Source organism: Sciurus vulgaris (assembly GCF_902686455.1).
Source record: "Sciurus vulgaris genome assembly, chromosome: 4".
NCBI lineage: Eukaryota > Metazoa > Chordata > Mammalia > Rodentia > Sciuridae > Sciurus > Sciurus vulgaris.
The window spans coordinates 4,736,296-4,760,923 of record NC_136464.1 but is presented as its reverse complement, the minus strand read 5'-3'; the positions used below and the strand labels follow the sequence as shown (position 1 = coordinate 4,760,923).

Here is a 24,628-nt window from a genome sequence, read left to right as displayed (position 1 = left end):
CTCAAACACTTTACTCAGTACCAGTGACCACTGGCACCAGGGTCTTGGGAGAGGTGTACTTCAGGGAGCAGGTGGTCTCGGGCTTGCTCTACTCCTGTTCTTAGAGAAACTGAAGCTGCAATTTCATGAGATCTGCGTGACCACAAACAAACAAACAGAATACATAATCTATTTGCAATTCCATTGTCCAGTATGTTCTTTGTTTTAAAAAAAAAAAAAAAAAAAAAAAAAACAACTATGTCAAAGTTAGGCTTTTAATTTTCTGTGTTTGGGGCTTCATCCATTGCTTCATTCATTTATTCATGCAGTTGTTAACAAAATGCCCTCTTGAACTCATGCGAGGCTGGCCTTTCCCCTGAGGTTCGACTTAAGCCTGCTGCCTCTGCCTGCTGCATACCCTGGGTTGATTTTACGTGGGAATGACTCAGCGCTGCACTGAAGGATAGTATTGAAATCTGTATTAACCCTCCAGAGACAGTGATGGCAGTGTCCCCACCTGGCTTCTCTCCTTTCTTGGCCCCAGGCAAACACAAGTTGCACTTTCCAGCATCTTCCCTGGGTCTTTCTGGGAAGTAAGAGGGGTGAACTCTTGTAATAAGTCACTACAAAAAAACAGTTCAGCTGTCCCCAGCAACCCCATTGACCACCTCCTGCCCAGTACTGAGTGCCCCTCTACCCCACTAGTGGGCGTTACGATATGTGGGGCTTCACAGCACCTCCGTGACCTCACGAGTTATTCAACAGATGGTCTCCCTATTGTTTTATATAGCTTTCCTCATAGAAGCTTCTTTCCTAGTAGTGGCACCTTATTTTCTACACAGACTATCACATCATTTGTAATAAGGTCTTATTCTTTTTCCCTTCTAATTCCTATTTCTTTTTCTTATCTTATTGTACTGGCTAAGATTTCCAGCAAGATGATAAATATGAGTGGTGAGAGCAGATATCTTTGCTTTGTTCTTCTTATTGGAGGAGGAAGTAATCAGTCTTCCACCATTAAGGTTAATGTTAGCTACAGATTTGCACAAGCAGATTTAAAATTGCTTAGGAACCAGAGCTATTTCTTCTGCTTCTTTGGCTTCAAACCTATTTCATGAGTCAGTTTTTAATTTAACAATACAGTGATTTATAACAAACTGTTATAGTTTGTACTGTAGAGTCTTGATTGTATTTGGTTTAAAATAGCCGTCCTTTGCCAGGACTAAGATAACAAGCAGTCTGTTTTGGTGGGAAACATCATGTCCTGCTTTAGCTACTTTAAAACAGCAACAGTCAAAACAGGATTCCAACCCTCATCAGTGCAAGTGTGCAGTCACATCCGAGCACGGTCTCCACCCACAGCAGATGGGACCACTAGCCCTGGGACAGTCACTCACACAGGAACATGAGCACTGTGTCCACCAACTGAGGAGCAGATAAAAAAAATGTGGGAACAAAAGATCAGGTTCCCATAAAGTGCTGGCACAATCTGCATCACGGACGGACCTGGGAAACATAAGGCTCAGTGAGAGGCGCCAGTTGACCAAGGTCACGTGTTGAGCGAGCCCATTTCGGGGGATTGTCCAGAACAGGCAAATCCGTAGAGATGGAAAGCAGCTGGATGCCACCTTCCCCCAGGTGGAAGGACAGAGCTGGGAGCCAAGGGGTGTGAGTCTTACTTTTGGGTGATAAAAATGTTCTAATATGAGATCATAGTGATGGTGGTAGATTTTGTGAATATACTAAAAAACTGTTTGAATTGTACACTTTAAACTTTTTATTGTAAACAAATGGGATACATCTTGTTTCTCTGCTTGTTCATGAAGTAGAGGCATACCATTTGTGTAATCATACCTTTACCTAGGGTAATAGTTTTTGATTCATTCTGTTATCCCCCCCCCCTTTAAATCATATTTTTAAAAATCTTTTTCCTTAATTAAAAAATTTAAATAACATGCAAGCAAAGTGAGTGGTCAGGTGGTACTGTGGCATGGGCAGGGTGCCCCAGCCTGGGCTTACAAGGCCATCCCCCAGGGGCAAGGTAGCACACTAGGCGTCTCAGGGCTCGACACCAAGCTCTTGGGTTCTCGTCGGGATCTTACTCCGTGGACTGTCTAAAGCCCATGATCGCAGCAAGGACGGGTTACCATTGAGACCCCGAGGTTTCCATTCACTGTGAACCGGGAAGCCAGCGCCGGCCAATGAGCTAGCGCTGCGGACAGAGACGTGTCTGGAGCCCACAAGACACTGACTGCGGACAGAGACGTGTCTGGAGCCCACAGGACACTGACTGCGGACAGAGACGTGTCTGGAGCCCACAGGACACTGACTGCGGACAGAGACGTGTCTGGAGCCCACAGGACACTGACGCTGTTTCTTCTCTTTCTTTTTCAGACTATAGCCCCCGTTTTCCCTTGGTGAGTACAAAACATTTTTAAAAATTATTTCTGTTGTACAGTTAACTGGCTGAGCGACAGTGCGGGATTTGACTGTTGGGTTCGTTTCCCTGAGGAGGAGGGCCATGTGGTCAGCGGGTGACCTTCTCGCCTCGCCTCGCCGTGGGCCAGCGGGCTCTCTCACACTTGTTGTCGCGTCTCTTTTTGACTATGGCTCAGCTGCTCGGTATCCTGAGCTGTATTGTTGGGAACACCATTTCTACGTGCCTTCCTTTCTCTGACTCGCCGTTACTTTCAAAGGCCCCCCTTATCTCGGGGGCACACATTTGACGCCTATTAGGGCGCATGGAGGTGCATAATTGCACTGGTGGTAATTGCTTCTTAAATTGATCTGCTGTGGGGAAAACTGCTGAAAAGGAGCTTTTCTGGATTGCACGCTTGGTAAAAAACGTGTCACTGTCACACATTTTATGCCTTTTGGGGACCAGGCCACAGCAAAATTCCAAGGCTTTGATGTCTTTAGAAAGAGAAAACTTTCAACACCATGGCTGTTTTATGATCTGTTTAATCAACTTAATGCCGGTCCGTTTCCTACAGAAAGCGAGGGAAGGAACTCTGAGTGCCTGCAGCATGTGCAAGGGGCACGTGGAGCCCTCGACCCCTAGCTCCGTGACCTTGGCAACTGGGAAGCTTTATTTCCTAAACAGATAACCTGATTTGAGACTTTGCTGTGCTCCAGAATTATTTTAAGGTCAATGGGTCAGCCCCTTTGTCCTGGCTGTCCCCTCTTCTAGGCAGAGGCCTTTACTGCACCGTTCCATCTGGGCAAGAGTGTTTGTGGTTATTCCTGGTGTCACCAAAAGCATTTTGGTTGTCTGGATATTTCTCCTTACTTCAGTAAGAAATTCTAAGAATAACGAACCATTTATTGAGCTAGAGAAAAGCTACCTACTAACCTGGTTTCGTTCCCATCGTTGGTAACCGTGGTACCATTACTGGGTGTCATCCGCTCGGAGTGGCAGACTCTAGGGGGGTAAATATCGATGGTGGGATCAAAGATTACAAGAAGCCTGAAGTCCCCGTGTCACAGAGACCTAAGCCAGAGGTGTCGGCTGGCCCATAACGGCTAGCTGCATGTTAAATGTGACACTCCTCAAAAGCAGTGGATCCAAGTGCTTTGTGAATGTGCCTCCCGGGCTGGAATGAAATGTTTGAGGATCAGACCCCACAAATTCCTATCCTTCTGAAATCCAGGGGGCAGAGTCTGACTTGTCACAAGCAAGTCCTTGGCACTGATTGACCCTCACTCCTGGAGCCTTCCACCCGGGCAGGGGACCTGCTGCTGGGCAGTGAGTCAGCAGCTCTCCAGCCGAGAGAGCCTGAGATAGGTGCTTGCTGGGCTCACTTCCTCCCTAGCACTGCCTCAACCCAACTAGAGGGTGAGGCTTGGGGCCCTGCCCAGGTGCACCCCCGTCCAGGAGCTGGCTCCCGGTGCCTCCTGGTTCCATCAGGGACACACAGTAGCCAGAGCAGCACTGGGCAGCACCTTCTCTCCTCCTTCTCATTCCTGGCCTCTGTTTCAGTTCTGCTTAGGGAACTACTGAGTTCCTGGATTAAAACTGCTTCCGATGTTGGGAATCTTTCTCTTTGGCATGAGGAGCTGGTATTGAAGCTTGGGCCTCCTGCCTGCTGTACCTCAGGCTGCCTTCATCTGTAACCAGCCGCTGGGTTGCTGGGTGGACAGTCTGCCTGGTCTCTTAGCCTGTTGAATTTCTATTACTAAACACTTGAGATGTCCCAGTGCTTCGGGATTTCAGTTAATAGAAGGGAGCATATTTCTAGCTTGTGGGAGTGGAAACTTACTTTTGAGTCAGTGAGAACTGCATAGAGAGTCCACATTGGGCTGGGCAGGGCAGTGCGGCCCCCTGAGGTTGGAGACTTCACAAATCAGGAGCCAGGTAGACCCTTGCTGAGTGAATGTGCCACCACAGGAATCAGCCTCCGATCATGACATCTAATTATTAACATCATCACAGACTAAGACAGCTGTTTTGGGGTGGGTTAGGGATTGAACTCACACCACACCACTGAACCACATCCCCAGACCTATTTTGTATTTTTTTTTTAGAGAGGGTTGCTTAGTGCCTTGGTTTTGCCGAGGCTGGCTTTGAACTCTCTATCCTCCTTCCTTAGCCTCCCGAGCTGCTGGGATTACAGACTCTTTTCAACTCTTAAAGGAGGGATTCACCTGGGCTGCTGTGTATGTGTCCATCCTATTGTGGATATCAAACAGTGACCCCTTGAGAGAAATAATCCCTGATTTTTTTCATTAAAAACCTTTATATTAATATCTGGTTTTCAAAAAATGGATCAAATGTTTTCCTTGTTGAACTGAATTAGGAGGAGTCTTTTTTAGCCGAGCCCCATTCTTGAGTTTTGTTTCCCTTTTTCTTTTTCGCACGTAACTATAGATACGTGGCAGCACCAGGGCCACCAGCTCACGTCGGTTTTCAAGTGGACCAAGTTTCTTTTGACCAGAGCATGCGCACAACTCTGTGGGTTTTAGTGGCTCGGGTTTTAATGCAATGGAATTTAAGAACTAATAACTTTATGAAAGACACACAGTTGAAGTTTAAATATTTCCTCCAAACTCTTTGGGGTCTTATAATTTTGTACCTAAGGGTGTCCTCTAGTAGGTAACATTGAATGGTATTGTAACTTGACCATTTCACTGTGGTTCACGGACACACCAAAGGAACAAAAGACAACTAAATCAAAGCATAAGTGTGAGGCAGCAGTGAGTTTTCACTTTGCAGTTTACCTGGGACAGTCACCCTCGAGCTGCCCTTCTGTGCTCTGTGCTTCCTCCTCTGTCACTTTTGATACCTGTGAACTTTCTCTGTCTGGACAGTTTGCTTTCTTGGTGTTGGTGTGAATGGCTACTGTGGCAGGAAAAAAAAAAAAAAAGAATCTGTAGTTTTTACAGTGAAGTTCCCTCTATGTAATCTAAAGTTCCTCCATTCTTATCCCCCCACCCCCCGACCCCCATTATGTATCATCATCCACTTAGCAGGGAAAACATTCGGCCTTTGGTTTGGGGGATTGGCTTATTACACTTAGCTTGACATTCTCCAACTCCATCCATTTACCTGCAAATACCATAATTTGGTTCTTATTTATGGCTGAATAATATTCCATTGCAGAGGAACTTTAGATTACATAGAGGGACATGAGAGGGGAGGGGGCAGGGGTATGAAAGATGGCAGAATGAGACAGATATCACGACCCCTATGTGCCTGTATGATTACATGAATGGTATGAATCTACATCATGCACAACTATAGAAATGAAAAGTTGTACCACATTTGTGTACAATGAATCAAAATGCAGCCTGTATAAATAAAAAACAAATTTAAAAAATGAAAAATAAAAATAAATAAAACGAAGTTCTCGGGCCCAGTAACATTCTGAAGGGGCCTGTGAGTGGCCAGCTGGCTCTTTGGCTGTGCAGCTGGGGAGATGGGCTCCAGGTGGCAGGACAGGATGCACGTGCCCTGGGCTGGCCTTCAGGTTGCAGGAGCAAGAAAGCTGCTGCCTAGCGCAGGAAGTGAGGACACCCCCTTCTGTAGGTTCCAGGAGCCCCGGGGCGTCCCCTCTGAGCAACCGAGCTTCTCCCAACAGCGGGAAACTTCGCCCCCTGACTCCCCCCAGAAAGGCGGCAGGTCAAAAAAGCACCTTGGGAAATGAGGTGACCTGCAGATGAATCCCTCGTGCGTCTCTGTTTCCACCCGCTGGGAAAGATTCCACATGCTTCTCGAGGAGTCTCCAGTGGGGAATCATTTGTCATAGGGAGGAGGCCTGGAGGCTCACGGCCACAGTTTCCACTTGGAAGAAATGGGAACACAGATTCCCCTTTTAAACGCCAGTCTCCTCACTGCGCTGACAGCAGACCCAGGTCAGAGCTGGGATTCTTCTAGAAATCCTTTTCAGTTCACGAGGAAACATGGATTCTCCAAGGCCAGGATGGCGCCCCAGCATCATCCCAGCAGGACAAGAGGTAAAGGGGGACTTTCTGGTTACTTTGAATTTTATGTCATGCTTGTTTATAATTTCTAAGGTATCCAAAAATTCGACTAAAGAATATTATCAAGAAGCCTTCATTAAATGAATCTTTGGCAAGCATTTCAGCTGACTTTGTCCAACTTGTGCAGGAAATCTGGGGTTTCTGTTTCAGGAAGCCATTTCTAATCCACCACGGCTCGGCCAGTCATGCGTGGGGGATGGCGAGAGGAACTGTCTCTTTGGGCCTGCGGGGTTGTCAGACAGCCAGGAGCCAAAGGTGAGGTTCACCTCTCTAGAAAAACAATCCTAACAACTGCAGAGGCCCTCAGCTGGCTGGAGACCTGTGACAATCCCACCCACTGAAAGCTGGACCTTTCTTATTTTTATAATCAAAATTGCTCTGTTGATTTTCCCTCACAACTGAATTTGTGAAGCAGCATTTTAATGAACAGTGAGAAGGTAGCAGAGGACTGAGGCCTGACAGCAGGCAGTGCTTCAAGGAGCCTGGCCCGTGTGCCCCAGGCCAGGCCGGCAGGCTCTGTGGGGTTTTCCTGTCTGTGAGCCCTGGTGGCTCAGATGCGGGCGTACTGCCTGAAGGGCGGCATCCTTCACTTTAGGGGAGAGGAGATCAGACATTTTTACAAGTGCGAGAGTTACAGGAGAGTCCTCCAGCCCAGCAGGTCTCTGCGTCAGGTGCCAAGTGCAAAGATTGGGACCAACCCCCACAACACAGGAACATCGGCAGCTCCACCCACTGAGCGACTCCTGTGAATTGGGACATCAGGCAACAGGAGATTAGATTTCCTCTGCTCAAAACCTGTCAATCCAAAGTGACTTTTAAAAGCTGCTTATTATGATGCAGAGTTTAGTATAAAGTATTTTTAAAAGTTAGTGGGGAGAAAAGAATCCTAGTGGAATTGCTGAACATAAAGGTGTCACAGAGTGGATTCTCTGGACAGCTTTGCTCCTCAGTGAATAGACAGGAGTATGAGCAGAACACAAAGCCTGGGTCTGTGTTGCTGCAGGATCAGGGCTGATTGAGTTCTAACACGTTTTGGAAATATGTCAATGGCAATCAGCTGATTCCAAACAAGTCTACCAAGACTGGTTTGCGGTCAGAAATGGTGTCGATTTCATGTTCAAATGAGATGTGTGTGTGTGCGTGTGTTAAAGCTTGTCACATCCCCATGTTGCTGCTGAAAATTAATTTTTAGAAAACATCATGCTGGTGGAAATTATTGTTCAGAAAAAGAGGGTTTGGTCTATTTCCTGTTTTCCCAGCTAACTTAACTGCCTGTGCTTAAAACATGCATTGCATTTATGGTAGGACACATGCATATAGGATGGTTTACAAAGCTTGCTCAGATTCCTCCTCTGGTTTGGGCTTCATAATGCTGGAGGCAGTCCAGGTGTACTTCATCACCTCTACCTCAGAGATGAGAAAGCAGAGAGCAGGCAGCTGGAGAAGTGGGTTGTAGGACACTGAGAAAGGACAGTGGACAGCAGCAGCATGACAGCACACTGGCTCTCTTGCACTTGGATGTGATGAAACCACACTGTTTCTGATGATAGAACAATCTTGGCAGAGTTGTTTGGATCCATTAAAAATCATCAGCAGGTCCCCTTCAGTGTCCCTCCACCTCCAGCAATGTTCCTTCCAAGCTGGGGCACCAGTCAGCTGCTCTCACCACGGCCAAGGCGAAGCTCAGACCTGCCAGAAGAAAAGCTCTTCCATTGAGAGAACAATTATTTTACAGTTACACAAGCAGTAGAGAGCACTGACAAAGAAGAACACATCCCGGGGATTTTGAGAGCCATTTGTGAATAGATAACTATGTTTTGGAACAACTTCATGATCATCAGAGTTGATCTTGGCCAGGGTTTCCAGCTAGTTCCACGTTTATCTGCTGACCAGACTCAGCTTTGTAATCTCCTTCCCCACATTTGCCAGGCTTCCGCTTGCAGCAGTCAGTGGCTCCCTCACCAAGTGCCTATCAGGTGTCTCCTGCAGGCTCAGAGTTGTGCAAAGCCTTGAAAAATGAAGTAGTAGATCATAGTCCTGATTTCAGCAAGTGCAGTCCATAGGCCGGTGTCTGAGGCCTTCTCTAGTAAGTGTAAATGTGGGTTTTGCACAGGCGCCTGAGTGGATAGAAGTAGTTTTGTTCTAGAAAGCTGAATGACTTAGTCACTTCATCACTCTGAGTCATACTTCTTTGTCTAAAAATAAAAGGCTGAGTGAGAATTTTTAAAGGTCCTTCAAGACACCGGATTCTAGAACCTCGGGCAGTGCTTATCTGGATTTGGCGTTACCCAGAAATCCCCCGGAAGCCCTCACTGCCAAGCATCAGTAATGACTGGCCAGTGCGTCTCCCGCTTCACTTCTGGGTTGAGGCTGCCCGTCATGATGGACGTGCTGATAATCTTTGCTGTGGCAAGACAGCAGCTGTCCTGAGGTCCTTCCTCTGCCCTTCTCCCACTGCCCTGCGAAAGAAGCAAGGACATATGAGGGGAGGGTTTTATTAATGGGTATTTTTTATTTGAAAAACAGTCATTTTTTCCCATAGCGTTGCTTATGTGCAGGAAGAAAATGCTGGGCGCCCATGGGCTTTGACTTTAAAGCTCAGGCAGAAACAGTAATTAATGTTTTTTAAAATATGGTTTCTTCACCGTTCTGAAGCCCATTTTAGCAAAGGGTTGTGGGAGCCGTATGATCGTTTATTTTACTTGCAGGTGTGGTTTGCTGCAAGGACAATTAATCTGCTTAGAAGCCACAGACACCCCAGTCCTGCCATGCCCCTACTGGGGGAGTTCTCTGTAGAAGCCAGAGTGGCAAATGCAGGGCTGAGGTGGTCCAAATACACCCCCGGGAGCAAGATCACATTCAGAAGAACCAGTGTTCCAAACCTGCCTTGGCTTTCTTCCAATTTGAAGCCAGCTCTGACATTCTGTTTTGCTGTTTCCTGTTGTGGGCGGATTGATTTAATTTTTAATGAGTGATTCACTGCCCATGGCTGTGTGTTTTCCTCCTGTTGAGCTGAGAATTAAGTCATGTTTCCTTTAAAACATTATTTTTATATAAACTGGGTAATGCGGCACTCAGTGGTGGAGACAAAGGGACAGAGTAATGTCCCTTAAGAGAGGGCATTTAACTGCCTCTGGTCCTTAGAAAATGGCAATCATGTGACCATGATGTTCTCCAAAGAGATATCCTGCTAAACATCCAAAAATGCTTCTTGCTATAGCAATATTTTCAGGAATTGTGCAGTTTTTATAAAAACTTTTTCAAGGGGGTTACTACAGACCTCGTGCGTTTGGGAATCAGTGTGGTCGGCGGCGTCCCTGATGGGAAGCCCAGCAACGTCATCCTTCTCCTGGTGCATGTGGGGCTTCCTTCCTGTCCACTGTGTTTATTCCAAGTGGCCGCCGTCTGTGAATCTGGGGCCTAGCGGCTTCTCTGTTGTCTGAATGCTGCTCCCTCAGGATGAGCTGAGCACTGAGCAAGCGGGGAGACTGCCAGACATGCTGTCACCAGTCGGCCCTGATACCCAGCATCGTGAGTCCCCAGATCGGATTCTGTAAGCTGGTACCCAAGCACTCGCTATCCGCGAGAATGGCAGGCACCGCCACCAAAGTGTACAGAGGTGGCGGGAAAGGTGTGAATCAGAGGAGAGACAGAAGGGGGACAGTGGTCCTTGGTGGAACAATAAGATCTGAAGGAGCGGAGGACAGCCCAGCCCAGGCAGGAGCCTGGATTGCTGCGCTCACTGCATGTGGCCGTCATCAGTCGCCGCCTCCTGGGGCATCGGCCTCCTCAGGCTCCCAGGCAGCACCTGGAGTCTCTTCTGCAAGGCTCTGGAATTGTCCGTTCAAGGTGGGGCCCAGGAGGAAATGGTGCAAAACTAACACACAAAAGTGGTCCCTGCTGGAGGCAGGAAGGCTGAAAAGTGCAAGGGGCAGCTGCTGGGGGTGCTTGGGAGACAGTCTGCTATAGTGTGTGTGCTGGAGACTGAACCCGGGGCAGGGCACACCGGGTAAGAGCGCCGCCTTACAGCCCCAGCCCTGAGCGGTCTGCTCCTGACCCAGTACTTTGGCCTGGATGCAGGGCTTGCTGTTGTGGAGCATCCATGCAGAGGAGGCGCCCAGGCCTGGTGGGGCTCGGGACGCACCCGGGGAACTCTGAGGGCCAAGTGGCCGGCCGGAGCAGCAACCTCCATCCCTCCCCACGGCGATGTGTCCCCAAGAGAAACCCAGGACTGGGCAGAGATGCAAATGCCTCATCAGATATCCACATATCACATAAGGAGCTGGAATACCTCTCGCCTGACCAGAAAGCAGAGTGGCACCACCAGGCATTATAGTGAGAACGCTCCTGGAATCCTTATCTTTCCCCAGAGCACGTTGACACCTTTCTGAACTTCATCTTAAAGATTAAAAAAAAGATGATATTGCTTTATTTTAGCTGTGCTATGACACATTTTATAAGCGTGCCTGCCATACACATGGCACTATTTGGTCAAAATGTTAATGCACCAGCCACGGACCCTAGTGGCCTGGTTAGAAATAAGCAGGGGACAGAGGAGTTTCGCACCCTGAAGTTCCTAATCCGCGTTCTGGGAAAGACAGAGAACCATGTCGGGGGTCTCAGCAATCCTGGTGTGGCCTATCTAAGGCTGTTAGATCCACAGTGAGTGGTTCGCTTCAGGACGTGACAACATGAGGATGAAATACTAATCTTGGGAAGAGAAAAGTCAAACTCAGAGGTGGCCAGATGATACGGAGCTGTCAGGGCAGCTGTACAAAATGCGTGTTTTCTACTTTCTCCATGATCTCTCTAATGTGTGACTTATAGCCCGAAGCTCACGCTTGGTTGGCTCATTGCCAAGGGACAGTGAACAGCTGATGTGGACCCCATGCCTGACTGACGGGGTGGGAACTGGGGTCTCAGCTTGCGATGAACTCATTATCTTTGCACCCCCAGGGCCTGCCCGCACCTAGCAGACAGGAGAGCCCAGGATCACTGGTGAAGTAGTAAGTGACCCCGAGGCCTGGCGTGGGGGAGGGGCTGTGTCTCCTCAGCGCCGGGGACAGCACTCACAGGACAGCGCCGGCCCATGAAATGCAGGGTCACCGGCTCACAAGGCAGAAGAAAGCTTCCTCTTTCCCTCTGTGTTCTCCCTGGGACTGTCATGGTGGGCTTTTTATTTTTTTGTTTTGTTTTGTTTTGTTTTGTGTCTTCACTTCCTATTGAATGTCCCACTCCCTCAGGCACCAGGTGCCTGTCAACCTTGGACTTGGTGGGTGGAGGCAGCTCATGCAGACCCCAGCCTCCCGACCTGGTCTCAGGCCTCTACAGGAGGCAGGAAACATGGACCTTGCTGGTAGCCCCAAAGCAGACAGCCTGGGGGCGGCGGAAGGTGAACCAGGAGTGAGCTGAGGCTCCAAGCCTCTGGCATGTTGCTTTTGCCCTGTTTTCATTTGTAAAATGCAGATTCAAAGACGACTGCATCAAGATGAATTCTAAGGCGGCCTCAAACGTGGGCTCTTCTAAGCAAGTTCGAGTGACCCCTCTGACGGCACACCCTTGAAGCTGGCCCTGGGGTGCCACGCGGTGGTCAGAGGACTGTGTGTCCTCCCAGGAGCATGATTCTCTCACAGCTAGCATGTCAGTCCCCCATTGCTTAGCAGTTTCTGGAAAGTTCTTCCTACCCTCTGCTGCTGATGCTCTCTACTCAATGCCTGGCCCTGGGTTCTCTCTGCGTTGTTGTGGAAGCACGTATCATTCTTTGGACCTGCCGTGTTTGTCCATCTTCTCTCTTTGACCACCTAGACCTCCCAGGCCCGGACTCTCCTCCCTGCCCCTCACATGCACACTGGCACAAGAGCGGAACCACAAACTTCAGTGGCACAAATGGGTACAAGGAGTCTTCCTCACACGGCTCTCTGAAGCAGGCTGGGTGTAAACACATAACTGAAGCCAGCTCACACTCCCTAGCGTCTCAGGCAATCTTCAGCGGTTTTCTCTGCACAACACCAAACTGGTGTCATGGACATGGCTAAATCTGTTTTGTTGTACTGTGTGGCAGATGTCAAAGGGGCCTGTGGGTACTTCTGAGTCCTCCGTGCTGAGCTCAGGGAAGAGCCTCCGGCCTGCACAGTTTGGTTCAGTCTGGGTTTCTGATGATACCCCAACTCCCCACATCCAACCCCACAGGATTTCTGAGTTAAATGGACGTGCCAGCTGATCAAAGCCACCTCCATTGGACCTTCAAGTCTTGACACGTTTCTGAATCAGTCGCTGAAAGACCTATTCCAAGATGAGGCCCTGGTACCAACTGTAGGTTTATACACCAAGAAGAGTGGATCTGCCTTCAGCACTGTGCCGTGACCTTCTTCCATCAGGGCTGAGGGACAGCAACTCACAAGAGGGGGTCTGCCTTGCCAAGAAGTAGAAAGCGACAGTGTTCAACAGACACTTCTGGGGAGGAGAACCCAAAGGCCCCTCCCAGGTTCTGGGTTCTGAAGATGGCGAGGGACCTGGAAAGGCACCGTGGGTTAACGGCAGGGGTCTGACACTCAACATCCAAAGGCAAGTGCTGCCTGATTTTCTTGGTGTTCCCATCCATTCCCTGGAGACGGGTGAGCCTCCTGCTAAATGTTTCCAGAAGCAATGACAAGCTGGGAGACACCTGGAGAGCTCCCACTGCACCAGTCCTGCCAGGGGCTCTGGATGCCACCAGCGTGCAGAGCAGTCAAGGAAATCCAAGCTGCAGGGCAGGCGGGTCGGGAGTCGCTGGAGGACGGTGTCTCCCCCGGGTGGGAAGAACCCTGAAGTGGAGCACCTCTGCTGAAGCTGACCTGCTTGAAATTCTGGGGGGCTGCTGACACACGTGGGTAGCCAAAAGGGTTAACTCGAGTTCCCCTACCACGACCCGGGCCATCGCGTCTCCAGTGATGCGTTTGGCACGTTCAGATCTCCCACCTTCCGCAGTTCCATCAGTCACCAGAGTTGTCTGTTTTGCCAGGATTTGGAGGTTACCTGGGGATTGGCAGCCTAATGCTGGGAGGTGATAAGGGGAGTGTTCCGGCTCCAGGTGCATTTGCTCACCTTCCCTCCTGGAATTGGAGCCACCCTAACAGCTGCGTCTGGCTTGTGTCTCCAGTGCACCCTGTGCTCTGCCCCAGGTCACACTGTTTGTGCAGTGACGAGCTCACTGGAACCTTGGACTTCTGTGTACCTGATGTTAGCACCTGAACCTGGTGGGGCCATTTCTCTCGTCTCTGGAACCAAGGAGGTCATCACCAGGAAGGGAGGGGCTCAGGTGGACTTGCCAGAGCCTGGGCAGGCAGGAAACCAAGTTCAGACTCCAGCTCTGCCCTTGCCAGGCTGCCTGACAGCAAATGAGTTGTAGGGCCTCCATCTGAAGGTTCTAGTGCATTCCCCAAGGCCCCTTATACTAGTAGGGTCTGGATGTAGAACAGCAGTGCAGATGACCCAGCTGGTGCTTAGCTGACAGTCCAGACCTGAGGTCGGGTTTAGACTAGGACAGTGTTCGAGACTTTCTGTGATCTCATTGGTAGCACCATGCAATAGTTTGCTGTCATCGCTTATGTGAAAAGCTATCTTTGGTGAGGCTACAATGTTTGATTAATTCTTCTGGAAGCAATAATGGACAGCTCAAGTCAGCACTGCTGCATTTGCGGTGAATTTGCCGAGCATCAAAGGAAAAGTGTCATGAGGCTCCTCACTCTTGTGTGCCCCATTTAACATTCTGTCCGTGTTGGTCCCAACTCGACAGACACACACACGCTGAAAGAAACGTCCCAGCCCACCTTGGACCAAATGCACTTGACCTCTATTTATAAATGTGCTTCGATGTGAAGAGGGAGCTCTCTCTCTGAGAGTTCAGCAAGCCGTCTCCCCGCCCACTCCTGCATTCAGGGCCAGCCTGGGTGTGAGCGACTCATTTTTCTCAGAAAATTTGAGCCAGGGACATCTTGTTGCCAGGAATGGGCGAGATCTGCTTTTCATTTCAGTGGCATGTCATGTCCCAGGTGTCATTCCCAGTGTGGACATGGAACAGTGAATGATGTCTAAGTATTTGGAAAGGAGCGAGCATCTCAAAGGACACAGTGTTGGAGGTGCCCTTGCCTGGCTGCATGCGACTTCACCTCTGTGCACCAGAGGCAGCGTCAAGGCTGACGGCACCCTGACTGACAGCGGCGGGTCTCAGAACCCGCCCTGTTAACACCATGACTGCACAAGAGGAGGTGAACACCCAAGAGCAGGTTTGGACGGGGCTGGTTGCAAGCTGCACCCCAGGGAGCGGGCGTGAAAGAAGCCAGGCATCCCATCTCCCCTGAGCCGCACCCACTGCTGATGAAGGCTGTTCAAGTCCCTCACCTCCACCAACACGTCTCCAGTCAGACTGTCCCACAGAGAGTGCGCCCCTCAGGACCCCGGGTCTCCCAACTGCTCTCTGCACCAGGGGATGAGAGGCACTGAGTCCCCGCCATCCAGAACTCCCATCAGCAGCTGAACTCTAGAAGATGCTTCCTCCCAGGGTGGGAGAGAGGCTGCACGAGGCCTCAGCAGGGCCCACGCCTGCTCTGCGCTTGGAACTCAGGCTGGCGCCTCTGGGCTGCCCAAGCTACTGACAGTGCCCAACCCTCGCTTCTTTCCAAAGTGGGTATTGTAAGAAGTGTGTCTGTGGACTGTCACAGCCTCATTTCTGAGGCCCCCACGACATTCTTTCCTATGTGGAGAGTGTTTCTTTTGTGTTTCTAAAACAACAAAACCTCCAAGCTTGCAGCCAGGCGAATCTTAATAGTGCCATGGCAGAGTAAGGTAAAGAGGGAAGGAAGGAGAGACACAGACAAAGCCAAACAAATCGGGGGCGTGGGGAGGCGTTGCAGGATCGCAGTGACCCAGCCTCAGGTCAGCTTAATTAATTTGTGCCGAACTTGGATTTCATGCTTTCCCTGAAACTCAACCGTTTCCAAATAGCAGCATCTACAGTCCAATCCAGGTTCTGGCTCCCCTCTTGATTGGCGCCCCTGCTGGGAGTGGAAGCGGGTCTCAGGAGCATTCGCAGGACTAGAGCCCTGACACCCAGATAAGCGGAGAAGGCGAAGGCGAAGGTGCGCTGCAGGAGTCTCTCACCTGCCTTTCTCAAGGTGCCCTCCCCTGACCGCGCCCCCCCCAGCAGCTGGGCAGAGTCCAGCCTTCCTTCCATAAATGGGCATCTTGGGCTAGGACCTCAGGGTGTCAGTGTCCTCAAGTTCAAGTCCAGCTCAGCCCTTGAAGAGTCTGTCCCATGGAGTAAGCAGGTCACTGACGGCAGGAGTAACATGAATAGTCTTCATATTTTCCTGGTAGAGTTCACAGATTCCAGACCTTGGGAATTAACGAAAGCAATACGTCAGGTGTGTAGTGTGGGCGGGTGGGTGGGTGGGCGGCAGCTGCAAACAGAAACAAGACAGGAGGCGTGCAGGCGGGGAAGGAAGCCCCTCATTCCAGGTGAATGTGTCCAAGGCTCAACTAACCTGCACTCCCAAACAAGACCTCGCTCCTCACTTCCCGTTTAACGACCGCGGGGTTTTGAAAAGTTGCTGGACTTATTAATAATAGTAAGTACTCCCTCTCCTTAAGTCATTTGCTGAGGTGAGCAAATTGCTGCATTTTAAGTCATTCTTTTTAAAATCCCGCAGAATCTGTCACATCTTCACTGACATGCACGGACACATTCATCTGTCCCCACCCATCACCATTGAGATGCAGCCCAGTCCATTAACTGCGGTTTATGTAGCCAGGTGTTTGTTTTCCGAAAAGCCCGGACCACGTGAGAGAGATGGCTTGATTTAAGAGCGTGGTGCGCCTGCGGTGGGCCGCGGTCGAGCACACAGCCGCTGTGCTGCAGCGTCGCCATGGCAACCAGTGGAAATAATGGCCCCCTTCGGGAATAAAGGAGATCTCAAGTTCTCTTGCAGTCAGTGGCCTTGGCTGTTTGCACTGAGATGGTTCCAGTGATTGTTTCTGAAATTCCTTATCGGCAGAGATCAAGTGGGAAGGGGGGTTTTCAGAAAAATCAATGACTTTGCAGGCAATTAATGTGGTCATCTCCGCTGCCCAGGAACGCGTGGCAGTGATTTGGGAAGGGCGATGAAGTTCCGGGCTGGTGCTCCTCCAGCCGTCTGAAGCCAGGTCCTCGTCCCTGCCCATGCCGAATGCATCTACAGCACCTTGCTGACCTGTACACAGCCTGTCCGTTGCCGTCTGGACTTTTTTTCTTTGTTGGAGGCAGAAATAACAGTGAATTAAGGATATGGGAATCTACAAATATCTAAATGAAAAGCTGCTCAGCAAACGATGATTCAAATCTAATTTTCAGGATAAAAGTAAAGCGAGTGCCCAGGCTGTTCATAGGGATGTTAATAGTCTTTTAAAAAAGGAAAAAGTAAGACATTGCCATCCACCGTCCTGCCAGCATAGTGTATGACTGGGGCGCACATGCCCTGTTCCCTCTGGAGGCTGACGTGTGGGACTACACACACTGCTAGTGCTTGCACAAGTGGCCCATCCTGGGGAAGAAAACCTGCCTTACGAGGCTGCCATGTTCCCAGGATGCGATCCTACCCACACACTCCGAAATTAAAAACCACATAAAAATATTCATAAGAGAAAGAGCTTTGCTCAGGGAGGCAGCGGCAGGAGCTTCAGATTTTCAGATAACAGAATAGAGAGTAAAACTTGAGAGCACACTTCCCTTTTTATTTTAGGAAGTGCTGTGGAAGAAAAAAGATAATTTTGATACGAGACATTATCTCTTGGAGGCAGCATCGCGCCTGAAATAGCATTGTTCCTTCAGCCCAGGGAGGGGAAGCCGGAGTTGTCAGTCAGCGGGGATAAAGTTTCAGTTATGCAAGATGAACGCGTCCCAGAGACCTGCTGCCTAGCACGGAGCTGGAGTCAACAACACCGGTCTGTGGTACGCTTCAGCATTGCTAAAAGGGCAGATCTCATGTGGAATGTGCCTACTGCAATAAAAAAAAATTCTAGCCCACCCTTGAGGAAAGGCACTGATACGTGTGCTCAGAGCCTCTGTCCTTCACAATCGCTTCACTTCGTGATGCAGTTCAATTAGCTCAGCTTTGAAAGCATCCTTTCAAAGTGTATTGTCACTGGCAACTTTTCTTTGAGAGCTAAATCTGAAACTCAGGGAGATATCATGGCTGAGCTGCTCATTGTCCTCTCTTCCTCCCTGTGGGCTGAGAATCTGACGTGTCCTGGAGTGGGGTGTTCTCCGGTCGGTTCCTTCCCAAGCTCAGCTCACGGAAGGCTTCCGATGACCCAGCTGGGACTGCCCCCTGCAACTGGACTGTGGTTTTATGCTACCTTTCTTACTGATTTAAATTTACCCAGAAAATCCCTACGCTGCCCTGAACTGTGAATGTATGTAAGCATCTATTTCAACTAGAGATGTGTGCTCTCTCCTGTAAATGCCTCCCTGCTGCACTTTTGCTCTGGTTTCTGATGACATGGTATGCGTGCCGGCAGCCGCGGGCCTCAGAAGGAGATGCAGAGGGAATACCCGCGTCAATAATGCATCGGCTTTTGCATGAGTGGCTGCCTGGGAGGGTTCAGCAGAGCAGCCATTGAGTCTCTGGTGCGGTGGACATGGGTTTGAATGAGTCGATCACCTGGGGGCTGCTGGGTAAGGACCCATGGATGCACAATACAGACTTTAGGAAGGATTTCCACAATGTCCCTTCTGTCGCTGCTTTAGGTGGTAAGAAAAATGCATTCTCCAACGGTTTTTAATTGAGCGTCTAATGGTGCCACTTGCTGATAATTTAGGAGAGTCACAGCAATATTATTCTCTGGCAAGTTTGAGTGTGAACTTCTGCTGCCAGTTTGTAAAATGTAACATCCATGTAGGTGGCAGGTTAGCAGCTTGGTGCAAGTGATTCATACCTGTTTAAATCTTCTTACTTCATTAAGTTCCTCTTTTATATGTAAGTAATCCCTCTTGTGCTTAAAATATAAGAACTGAAAATTCCTTAAGCAAAGAAAACATGCTTAAAATTTTGGCTATGTATGTTTCAAATAATATGAAAATGTTAAAGGCATTTTAGGAAATATTTGACATGAAGCTGACTAACCAATGATTCAAAATGTCATGCCGAAATTAGAGGAAGAGGGTTTTTTTCTTCCCTAGCTGCATTGCTTTCTCCATCTCTATTTTTTAAGCACCCTGCCTGTCACTTAAGACTGCATCACACTGAATGAATGGCGTCTGTTCTCAGAGACTGTGTATTTGCAAAATGCTCAGATTGTTTTAAATTGCTAACGCTGCCATGTGGCTAAGCTCAGACACGGCTCACCTGCAAATTGTTTCTGATACTTATGATGTGAACAGACTTCCCGCAGAGAGCAAATACCAGGTTTCATTCTAGGCAGAGTTTTCTTTAAATCAGTTTATCCCTGAGCCCCAGTCTTGTGCGGCCTCCTTGGACAAGCTGGTCAAGCTGGCACTCCAAGGACAAGCTCTCCCTGTGGTGCTATGAGAATTCTACCCTGCCTGTCACTGCCCCTAAAACCTGAGCATGTTCAGATAACTCCCGTCTCCATGGGAGACAGCGCCCAGTGACAGGAAGCTGCTGTCTGGGCCCACAGCTGTGTGGAACCGTGGACAGAGGGAGAGGCCCCGTGCATCCAAGCCTCCGCCCAGAGCATCCTGAGTGGATCTCCAGCCCTCTGAGATATCTGCCGTATTTCGTTCTCACTAAGAGAGTATCCAACATCATATGTTGCCAAGACGAAGGGGAGACAACTGATTCTGTTTGTCCTGTGATGGGAAGGGGCTTCTGTTACCTCTGGTCGACCGATGTTAAAGAGCAATCTGTGTGTGTGTTTGTGTGTGTGTGTGTTCCTTTATGGGGAACAGCACACAGGAAGAAGTGGGGGTGTTATTATGGAAGTTGGAAGTTCTTAGGGAGCAACAGGGTAGGTTTTTTTCCTCTTTTCATTTCCTCCATTAGTACCCATCGCAGTGCTTCATGGATAGAAGGTGCCCTGGAAATCTATGGAAAGAAAGGAGCATTTGGTTTTACGTTTGCTTCCACACGGAGTGGCTTGCTTGTCTTGGCTGTCTGAGTGCTGCAGAAAGGCTCCTAGAAAGCAAAATGTGGAAGCCACCGGAGTGCTGGAACTTTCTCGGCAGGGTATTTTAGCCCAGTGTGTGCACTGGTACATTTGGTAAGATTTTGCTCCTTTTTTGTGGCAGTTGAATCCTTCTACTCCCCGAATCACTCCTTCAGGGGCTTCTCAGGGGTGCTCTGTGGGTCGCTTCCCAGCAGACTCCCTGTCCGGCACGGGGAGAGTGTCGCATCTGCTCAGGGCTAGCGGGTGAAGAAAAGTCCCCCTAAGAGGCAAACCAAGGACTGTGGGTTGCACGTCCTCAACTGTGGGCTTCCCGGGGTGCTGAAATGCTCTGGGGAGTTAATATATGGGAGGTGCTCAGTGTTAGGAAAATGGGCCGTGTGCATGAGCAGGCCTGATGGTCAACGGCACCAGGGGGTCAGCGTTTGAAGACATCCCAGGGCTCTGAGGCTTGCAGAGGTCCTGGTCTCGCCCTGGCTTCTCCTCGTTCTATCCTGGAAGCTGGCTCCTTGTCCCTTCTGCAGAAGCAGGCCGGTGGCCGCGCCCCCTCATATTGCTCTGAGCAGGTTGAAGGGCAGTTCCGCTGCCAGCAGTACCCGGTGGAGCCCCGCTGCTGCCTCAGGAGCAGCGTTTCCAACTGTGCCAAGGAAAGACCCCCGTCCCCAGGCCACCACGGTCTCAGCCCTTCCCTCTGAAATCGGAGTGGGTGTGCCCTTGCTGGGAAAAGCCAAGCTGTCCCAAGAGTGGATCGTGCAGCTCAGCCTGAACAGTTCCCTGCCAGTTTTTGCTGTGACCTCTCAGAGCTGTGGGGACCTGGGGCAGTGAGTCTACCCAGAAGAAGTGGGTGAGATCAGTGTTTCCAGGGAGTTTGCATAAAGGGGGCCACCGCGGGAGAGCTGCCGGGGGACCCCGCAGGTGAGACGGCATGAGGATCCTTCTCTAATCCCAGGGGCCTGGCCACTGGAACAGGTGCAATGGAGGGGCTAGCAGGAAAAGGCAGTGACAGCAGAACGTCACGGGCAGGGAGGGCACGTGGCTGCGTTGGCTCATCCTCTGCCAGCTCCTGGCACCCGTGTGGCTTGGGGCATGTGCTCGAGCAGTGCTTTCTGAATGGATGCAGATGAATGGATGAACGTGCACTCGCCCCGCAGACTCCGCAGTCATGTGTTTCCTGCGTGCAGGGCTCTGGCTGGCTACGTGTGTGCGTGCACGTCTGCCTTGAGCCTGGAAGGATGCAGGAGGCCTTGGCCGGGGCCCGGGGTCCTGCTCACCACTTCTCTGCTGAGACCCTGGGGAGGTGGCCTGACCTCCACGAGGTGCTGCCAAGCCTTCCTCGGTGACCCTGCACAGCACACAGCACGGTGGCCCAGTACATAGCTGTGGCGGGTTCCTGACACTTATTTCTTTGTGATTTCCTCATCTGAATCATGGCGGTCATTTTCATTCCTTTGTGGACGAAAATTTTAAAAGTTGTTTTCTAATACAATGAGAAAAGAGCACTGTAGATGCTGAGCATGCTACGTAACTTTTGTTTTAAAGCTCTGCTCTGCTCCATTCATCCTGATAATAGCATGAGGAAGGAAACAAAGAAAGCAGCATAATAGTGTTGGTAAGCAGTTTTTAAGGGTAAAATAATCTTGAATAACTAGGAATGAAAAGCACATTTAGCTCCACCCGTCTGTGGCAGTTCACACGCGGACAGAGGGCTCTGGAGCCCTGCCAGTGTTTTAAAATTAGAGCCAAAGAAACGAGCCCAACTTAATTAGTATAAATGCTGCTGTGTAACTTCTAATAATGAGTGCAATTTGCAATACATGCTCACCATGTAATTTAGCACAATGGGGCCCGCAGAACATAGGACTCATATTTAATCAAGAAATGATTAATACAGCCGAGGACAAAGTCCATCCTGGAAGCATTTGTGGGGCCTGCAGGAGCTCCCTATCCATGCCATCACCTCCAGTGCCACAGCCGCTCCCACCCCTCAGTGTCCCTGTCCACCTGGTTCATAGAGGAAGCTGTGCCACCCATGTAACCGTATGGCTCCAGCAAGGGACTCAATGTTTCTGTGTCTCAGCTTCCTCATCTGTGAAATGAGGGTAATGATCAGTCCCAAATCTTATTGTTGTGAGAATTAAATGAGTAAGTGATGTTAGGCATTTAGAAAATGGCCCAGTGCACGGCACTTGACTGATGGTGCTCATTATCACTTTTGTAAACATTGTTAACCATGAGATTCTTGGATGCCAGGCTCAGGAAGGTACCATTCATCCCAAGGACACATTGTTTACTTTAGTCAGCCTTTCGTTACTATAACAAAATGCCAGAGGCAGCTACTTCGTAAAGAAAAGAGGTTTTTTTTTTTTGACTCACAGTTCTCCAGGCATAAGGTCCAAACACTGGGGTGCAGGCTCTGGCAAGGGCCCCCTGACCATTCACAGGGACTTCACCCACCTGATCACTCTCCAAAGGCTCCACCTCTGAACATCACAGTAAAGTTTCCATCCTGGAACACCACTCACTTATGACTTTGGGATTTAAACCCCTACATGAATTCTAGTGAAAAATTCCATTCAAACTGCAGCAGTGTTGGTACTCAGATGATTTGTAAAAGTGGCATAACCTAAAATTTGTCACTCTGTATTGTGCAATCCAGTGGCGTGGACTACAGTCCTAATGTTGTACGGCCATGAGCTCCACCTCACTCTGTCTTGTCCTCATCCCTCCAGAAGGAAGCCCCACTCCCATTAAGCAGCGCCCCTCCTCCTGCTCCTGGTAACTGCCAATCTGCTTCTGCCTCCATCGAGGTAGGTGTTCTGGATATTTCATATAAACGAAGCCACCCAGTAAGTGTGCCTTCTGTGTCTGGGGTGTTCACTTCACGGCCAGCTTTGGCTCTTCATTTGTGCAACAGTTTGTGTGAGTATTTCCTTCTTGCAGTCGAATATCCCCCTGTGTGGATACGCCACATTCTGCTTGCCCACTCGCCAGCAGAGGGGCATTTGGGTGGCCCCTGCTCAGTGCTCTTGTGAAGAGAGCTCCTGTGAATGCTCACGTGCAGGTTTGGGTTTTGTCTAAGAGGACTTTATCCAGACCTCCAGGCTTAGCTTGAGGAGCGCCCGACTTTCCCACAGTGGGGGCCCTAGCTTGGCTCTCCCAGTGGAGCCCGAGGGCTGCTGTTCTGCGTCCTCGCCAAGATGTTTTCCTCTCATCCCTAATGAGAGCCATCCCAGCAGCTGTGAAGTCCTAGTCACCATGGCTTGGTTTGCGCTGCCCCCGGGGGCTAGCGCTGCGCCTCTCAAGCGCTTGCTGGCTGGCTGTTGTCTTCTCTGGAGAAAGGTCCTTAGCTCCTTCCCATGGTTAACTGGGTTGTTGGTCTTTCTGGTGGTGAGCCGTAGGAGTACTTTATGTATTCTGGATGCTTTGGCCTTTCCACATCCGATTTGTATACGTCTTCCTTTCTGTGGCTGTCTTTCTGCTTTCCTTTCCGGAGAGTGTCCTTTGAGGACAAGACTTTAGTCCTGGGATGCTTTGGAGCCCTTGGGTACAGCAGTGAGAGCGGCTAGGACCATGACTGTTCCTCCCTGTCTCATTGTTTCTGTCCTCCTCACACTCAAAGTGAAAGGCTGCTGTGCCCTGAAGGCCCGGCCCTTGCCAATAAACCATCGTAGCAGAGGGAGGCACAGTGGCCCGGGAGCCTCTGTGGGGTGGTGCTGCCCGGGAACCTGTCCCTCGCCCTCCACGGCAGAGACGGCTGAGGTCAGCTGCCCACCGCTAGAGATGCTGGTCCTTCAGGTACTGCAGGGCAGAGCTCTGCTAACAGGAGCGTTTGATTCCTAACCACAAAGGTGGCCAACGTGGCCGCCACGCGGAGGTGGTGGGAGAACACCAGAGTTGGGGCTGTGCTGGTGTCCTTTGTACCCTTGAGCAGGCGGCAGCAGAGACGTGCCCAAGGACCACCTGGGAGGGCCCCTGGCGGCTGCTGGGGCTCCCCGGGGTGTGCAGGGTTGTGCTGGGTGGGTTTCTCTGTTTCACTCAGTGTCCCCACTGCCCCGTGAGGGGACAAGGCCTCACTGAAGAGAGAAAAGGTGAAGTTGTGGGCTGACTGAGGACACTGAGGGCCAGGCAGGGTGGCACGGGTGGTGAGGAGGGTCTGCGAGGATCTGGATGGACATGGCCACCAGGCCCCTTTAAGAACCCTACACCACCATTGTGACTCGACATCTGGGTTGGTTTCCTGGGCTGTGGTGAGAAGTTAGCACAAACGTAATGGCTGAAACCAACAGGAACGTGCCCTTTCACAGACATGGAGGCTGCATGACTGCAGCAGCGCCAGGATCCAGGGAGCATTCCAGGAGGGTGTGCCCATCCTTCCTCTGAGTCTCCAATGGTCCTCGTGCCCCTTGGCTTGTGGCTCTCACCTCAGTGTCTGCCCTGCCTTCTTCTGTGCACCCTTGGTGTCTGCTCCCCTTCTTATGAAGACACTAATCATGGGGTCAGCCTGTCCTCTCCAAGATGACCTCCCCTTACTCATCACTGTCCCAAGACCCGACTTCCAAGTGGGCTGCCTCCCGTGGCTGCAGGTGACATGAACTGGGGGATCTATTCAGCGCAGTGTCCTTTGCAGGCTGGCAGTTGGTCCGTTCCCCGGAAGGTCTTGAAGGCATCTCTGGTGCCCGGGGGTCCCTGAGGCACGCCCAGGTGAGCAGCTCCACTCTGGAGGTCCAGCCTTGTTGGAGTCCAGCCAGCAGGGTCTCTGCGGGGTTTCACAGAGGAGGAAGCAGATTGTCAGAACCAGGATTAAAGCTTCAGTCGGAGCCCAAGAATGTGACACATGATCGAGTTCTGGTGACAGAGGCTCTCGACTCCCCGGGCCGTGAAAATCGCTACTGCGATCAGATTGTTCCCTTCCGTCTGAGCTACGGTTTCAGGAGGACAGAGCGCTTCCAACGGGCTAGTTGTCTTACAGAGTTTCTAACTAGAAACGAGAGATCAAGCACTACGTGGGCCAGGTTAACACAGAGTCCCGACT

At 50.4% G+C, this 24,628-nt stretch overlaps 1 protein-coding gene across 5 annotated transcripts in view; it reads left to right on the top strand.

Annotated features, from left to right (window-relative positions):
• PTPRE (protein tyrosine phosphatase receptor type E) overlaps positions 1-24,628 on the top strand; it is a 136,924-nt gene that overhangs the window by 58,540 nt on the left and 53,756 nt on the right. For 2 of the 5 annotated variants that reach the window (XM_079137284.1, XM_079137286.1), the window contains exon 2: positions 2,374-2,396. The exons of the other annotated variants lie outside the window; for them this stretch is intronic. The gene's annotated coding sequence lies outside the window, so the exon portion shown is untranslated. The remainder of the gene's footprint in view (positions 1-2,373; positions 2,397-24,628) is intronic. 5 annotated transcript variants of the gene reach the window in all.